Here is a 6000-nt window from a genome sequence, read left to right as displayed (position 1 = left end):
TAAATCAAACACACGTTACTTTCATTTTTAATTACATTTCAATCTGCGACTTTTAATCTTGTTAATTATTATTTTTACTGCAGGTGTCAACAGATCATTCACCAGCATCATCCACCTGAAAGTGTCCACCTGCATGCTGCATTACATGAACACTGGCACCTCCTGGTGGAGGAAACTCAGCACAGCACGTCTATTATGTGTTGACATATCTGGGATCTTATTTTATTAAAATAAGAGTGGTTAAAATGATTTTGTCTGTGTGTAAATGTATTAAAAACAGCTCGTTTCAGCCATTTTCCAGAAAATCATGTTTCATTTTCTTCATACAAGAGCAGAATTGGTCATTTTTCTTGTTTTCAGGTATTAAAACTAAACCATTCTTGATGCTGGGGGATGTTTTTTTAAAGAAAAAAATACTTTGAAGACAAAATAAAAAATAAAAACATCTTGAGTTTGTATTGTTTGCGGCATTTCTGGTTTAAAATATAAATTTCTTGATTTATTTGTCATTTTCTTCCAAAAAAAATGTTGAAATCTGCCTTTTTCTTGTCATTTTTAATGCAGCGGGTTTATATTTTTAAAGAAAAATACGTTTCAAAGACAAAATAAATCGACAAAATTAAATTTTTCAGAAATGATGACCATTATGTCTTAATAGAGGGTCGATAAAGGGTCTTAAGAAGAGAAAAGAAAAGCATTGCAGTACTTAATTATGGTTGGACATGCACGACATATAATATTACCTCAATTAAAACACTTTGACATAATTAAATGAAAATGAGTCGATACATTTCTCAGCTGGCTGATCCCCGGGGGGAAATCTGAACATTACGGTCGCTCCTGAAGAATAGAAATCAGAGGACAGTAGAGTGATTTCTAAATGTATAATTATTGAGAAAAATAACTGCTCCTAGAAATAGACATGTCAGATCCGTGCCTACATAACTATAAATACAGTGTAGATGACACTGATTATATTTCAGTATGTAACAGCTGGTAGTGACTGGAAAGATGGGAAAAAAATCAATATAACGAGGACTGAAAAAGGGAGCATTAATTGATTATTCGCAGATACGAGTCTATTTAGTGACAATGAGAGATGGGAACAAATAAAGTCTTGTTACATATTACAAACACTTATCAAATATATCACATTAAAATACAAAATACTGGAATGAGAAACCTAATATGTCACTTAGATAATCCAAAAACACGTCACAACAAACTGATTTTTTTACATTTTAACCTTTTAGGAGGTGACAGACGAGTTTCTAACAGAAAAAACATCCAACACAGTTATTAATAATTACACAATAATCTATTGTTAGAGCAGCTGAATGTCCATTAAAGACATTGCTTAACATGTTCCTCCCTTTTATGGAGATGTGTGTCTGTTACTGTGTCAAACTGTGTTACTTTACTTAACTGATGTGCAACAATGTGTGTTTTCCTGGGAAAAAAAAAAGGCACATTTCCCCTCAAAATCAATTTTAGTAGTAAGATATGTTGTGTATGACTCAGCAGGGAGAATTGACTCAACAAGTTTTCCACTGAGTTGATCTAAAAGTGCGACCCGAAGTGTGTCACATGAGCGAGAGTACAAAAGCAGAACCGATCGATCCGATCACAGATCAGATACACCTGTGAGCTGCTCCGTCCTGCTTCTTCTCCAGGTGGTCAAATGTCTCTGACTTGTGTGTACTGACACTCCTTCTATACGACTTCTTCTTCTTCTGATAATAATAATAATACATTGACACTTGTAGGTAGTATGTTTCTTTCGCTTCCTCACTATTAACTATCAATAACTTCATAACAGGTGTGCGAAAAGAAACAAAACAACACATGTAAACAAAAATGTCTCCACCACAGTTTCAGTCTCACTACTGCCCTCAAATTACCGGAAAAAGAAAAGCAGGCAAATCAACTCGAAAAGAGCGTTTCTAATAAAATAAGCACATTTTTTGTTTTGAATGTACTCTGAATAGAAGTGTGCATTAAAAGCACTTCAGCTATGACTTCTCCCTCATTCAGAATCATTTGTAAAAGTGCTGTAAGTTTCTCTTTTGTCTGGTTGCTTCAAAAAGAAGTTTCACTTTGTATGTGGGTGGATAGATCGGTGTCGCGTTCACGGACACCTCGGAATTTTTAGTATTGGCTGCATTTTATGATTTGCTGCTGCACTAAAAAAAAAAAAAAAAACAGACACAGGAAAGATAAGAATTTGAGATGTATGTTAATTAATGAGTTAATTAAATTGCAGTAACAGAACTGGTGGTTTGGTTGAAAAATAAATTGTATAAATGTGTTAAATTAAAAGTGTTTTAATGCTTATAAACGCTTTAATATGCGATGTCCAGTTTGGATAGCATGAAAAAAAAATCGCCTTTATTGTGTTTATAATTGTACATCCCAGGTTTGATCTTTGGTGCACGCTTTCTGAAGAAGCTCAACATTCCGACAGTCCGTGAACGCCTCGTGGTTTCACAGTTAAATGCACCGTCTCTGCTCCCTCCGTCTGTCAGACTAATGTTCGGATGGAGAGCAGCTTCTGTCCGCCAACACTAAACTTCAGCGCTCTTTAACAGGTGAGTCACACCGTTTTCACTGAGTCTGAGATGTTTTCACTAAACTAAAACCGCAGTTTGACCCGCTGAGTGCGAATATCGAACATTTAATATCGTTTTTAGACCGTCACAGGAACATAAACACAACCTTGGACGCCTTCACGTGTCTCTGACATTTAGCTTTTGGTGAGCAGTTGCTATTTTAGTTCAGCTTCTTTCATCTTCTGGTTTGTGAAACCGTGTTATTAGCTTAGCTGGCTGCATTTACAAACACAGAAATCATGACTGGCTTGAAAATCACTGAGCTGATCTGCAAATAAGACATAACTGGTGTGTTCTGGTATTTATAGTATAAAAAGTACATTTGAATGAGTGTCAGCTTGGATTATCTGTTATATTATGAATTTAACAGGAGGAGATGATGTATTCAGACCCTGTATTTAAGAAAAAAAGACATATTACAATGTATAAAATAATCCTTATTGTAAATATGGAGGTGTTATAACTTAAATGTACTTAAAGTATCAAAAGTTTATGTAAGATATTATCTAGTAAGAGGTTTTATCAATACAAAAAGGCATCTCATGTAAACAGGTGGTATGTTCTCTGTGTCTTTAATCTAACTAATTAAAAGTAACTAGTAAAAAGTGCATTATTTCGCTACTTATACAGTAAAGTAGAAGCAAAAAGTAGCATATAAATGTAAATACTCGAGTAAATTACAAGAAAAGTGTATAAAAATGTACTCGAGTAAATGTAATTAGTTAAATTAGAGCTTTTCAAATAAAGTTAGCAGTTACTTATAACAAATTTAACTACTATATGCTGTATATGTGCATTTTGGTTGCTTAGATAATAAAAATATATTGTGTTGCATGTAATCCGACTTCACTCTGTCAAATACTGTAAACAAAGCGGTGAAGTGAAAAGTGAAAGTTGGTTGTGAGTTACTGCTGTAGATAAAAGTAGCATATAAATTAAAATACTCAAGTAAAAATACAATGAAATGTATTCGAGTACACCGACTGACTTCATGCTTTTAGATAAATTCCAACGCTGCAAACAAACCGAGCAGGAGAGCAGCAGTTTGATATTTACTATTTTATCTTTTGACTGCAAAGTAACTCGTAACTATAGCTGTCAAATTAAAGTAGCTTAGTAAAAAGTCTAATTTGGAAGTAAAAGTAGCGTATAAATGGAAATACTGTGAGTAAATGTGATTAGTTACATTCCAGCCGTGCAAATAAACTTTTCAAGTTAGCAATGAGAAAAAAAACATTAAAACTGTCAAGACTGATGACACAGAGGAGTGAAAAGTGAAAATGTTGCATGTTTGTTTCGTTAGTAGAAGTAAAAAGCAGCATATAAATGTTAAGACAAGTAATCTGCATCATTTTTCATGCAGAAATGTGAAACATTTGCTGGTTCGAGCTTCTTAAATGTGAAGATTTGCTGCTTTTTCTTTGTCATCTGACAGTAAATGTTGAGAGTCGGAAGACGTCAGTTTGGCCTCTGGGAAGCTGTGATGAGCTTATTTCACAACTTTATTTAATTTATTGGACTAAACAATTAAGCAACTAATCATGCTTATCATTACTTAAAGCTTATTCACAATTGTGCTTACGTAAATGCGCTTACTTTCATTTATTTATTGCACAATAAACAACACAGCAGCCATTTGAAGCGACAGTTACAGAAACAATTCGATCTACGCACGTCTGTGTCATCTGAGGAAAAAGATTGCAGTTACAAAATGTTATTTTAAACTGTAAAAACACCCAAAGCGTGTGTGTCTTTTTCTGATGTGTGCTGATGTCAGGGTCACATGCTTTGTGTTTACTCTGTTCTATCTTTGAACGAGTGACCACTTCAGGGACACTTGGAGCGTCTGGGCTCTTCAGAGGCTTCTGTCACACGCACGGACCTCCTGTCAATAACAACAAAGATCGCCTTCTCTTTTCTGAGCTACTTCAAAACCAAAAGCTTTGACGCACACACACACACACACACACACACGGTGCTTTGATGGTGCTCGGCACAGAGAGGTCAGGTGGGACTTTGCCCTCCCTCTTAAAAGGTCGGTGAAAGGTCTCTGGCGTTGGCACACGGGCTTGACCTTCCTTATAACTCCCCGTGTGTGTGTTTGAGGGTGGACCGGGTGGCATTTAAGTACCCGCGGGAGGTTTCAGATGGCACCCTGATATCCCCCCGCACACATACAAGTGTGTGCTCGGAGACAACAACAACAACAACCACAACAACAATGAAATCCGTCTATCCTCGCTGAGAAAAGATCAATCACGAGAGCTTCGGCAGCTTGTTGTTCATTGTCCTCGATATTACAAAACAATAAAGCGAGCGCAAAATCCACACGTGTGGGTAAAAAAGCACGTAAGACCTCACCAGCAGCCGATTGACCGCGTTTTAAGCTGCTGTTTCCAAAATAATAATCAAAGGTTTAACAGTATGACGGGCAGCTGCTTGTTTAAACAATAACCCCAGTGTGTTGGAAAATCCTCTTACAATGTAGAGAACGCTTACCTCATGAAAAAAAGAGGGAAAGAAAGAGGGCACGGAGGAGTAAATCCCCTCAGGACGTCATACTTTTGAATCACATCGGCTCAAAACATATACAGCGTCCAGCGTCTTTGAATATGTAACCGTTGGCATTAAAGTGTCTAAAAATACATCAACTTCTGTTATATATGTTGTTGAGCTGCGCGCTTTTATAATCCCAAATGTTTCCCTACGATGCTCAGACCCAGAGAAATCTGTGATTGCGTGCACTCTGTTGATTTAACCCTCCAGAGGCGAGAGAGTGGAAGGAAGTCAGCGAACGTGACTGAACGTAATTTGAATAGAAGTTAAAAGCAGCGCCTCGCCTGTGAACGTCGGTGCCTGAGTCATGTAGAGGTTGTTAACACCCAACTTGTCAGCGATTTAACTTCATGTCGTGTGTCACATCAAATCCCGTGAGCATCTGCTGCAAACCTGTGCCACGTATGCATCAAACATTAACTGGTTACACTTATAATAACTCAATAAAAGTGAGTAATAAGTGGTTAACAGTGAAATAACTATTTATTCAAGTTTAATTAACTATAAACTTACTATTTATCATCAAAGTGTTTCCCATTCATTGACTTTGATGGTCGGAATGAGTAGAAAACACGCGTATGAACTTGCAGAGAAACGTGAGTGTGCAGCAACGAGCTTCTGTAAAACCTGAAGGGAAAAGTCTCTGTTTCTAACGATTTCTACTCCTTCAGATGTGAATGGACAGCAGAGTCGTGTCCACTTACATCGAAAGGGGAAAAATCCTACATGGTTTGAAAGAGGAGTGAAGGAATTAATCTACATCAAACTGGAACGACCGTCTTCGAACAGGAGGAGGCCTACAACGTTACTTAAAGTGAAACTCTCGCCAAAATGC

General features: G+C 36.8%; 1 protein-coding gene across 1 annotated transcript in view; it reads left to right on the top strand.

Moving 5' to 3' along the window:
• Positions 1–2484: 2484 nt before the first annotated feature.
• Positions 2485–6000, top strand: part of prkcq (protein kinase C, theta) — a 28762-nt gene continuing 25246 nt past the window's right edge. The window contains exon 1 of the mRNA XM_030440409.1: positions 2485–2588. The gene's annotated coding sequence lies outside the window, so the exon portion shown is untranslated. The remainder of the gene's footprint in view (positions 2589–6000) is intronic.

Source organism: Sparus aurata, chromosome 14, assembly GCF_900880675.1.
Source record: "Sparus aurata chromosome 14, fSpaAur1.1, whole genome shotgun sequence".
Classification (NCBI taxonomy): domain Eukaryota; kingdom Metazoa; phylum Chordata; class Actinopteri; order Spariformes; family Sparidae; genus Sparus; species Sparus aurata.
The sequence above is the reverse complement of the archived record's forward strand: the minus strand, read 5'-3'. Positions and strand labels throughout refer to the sequence as shown.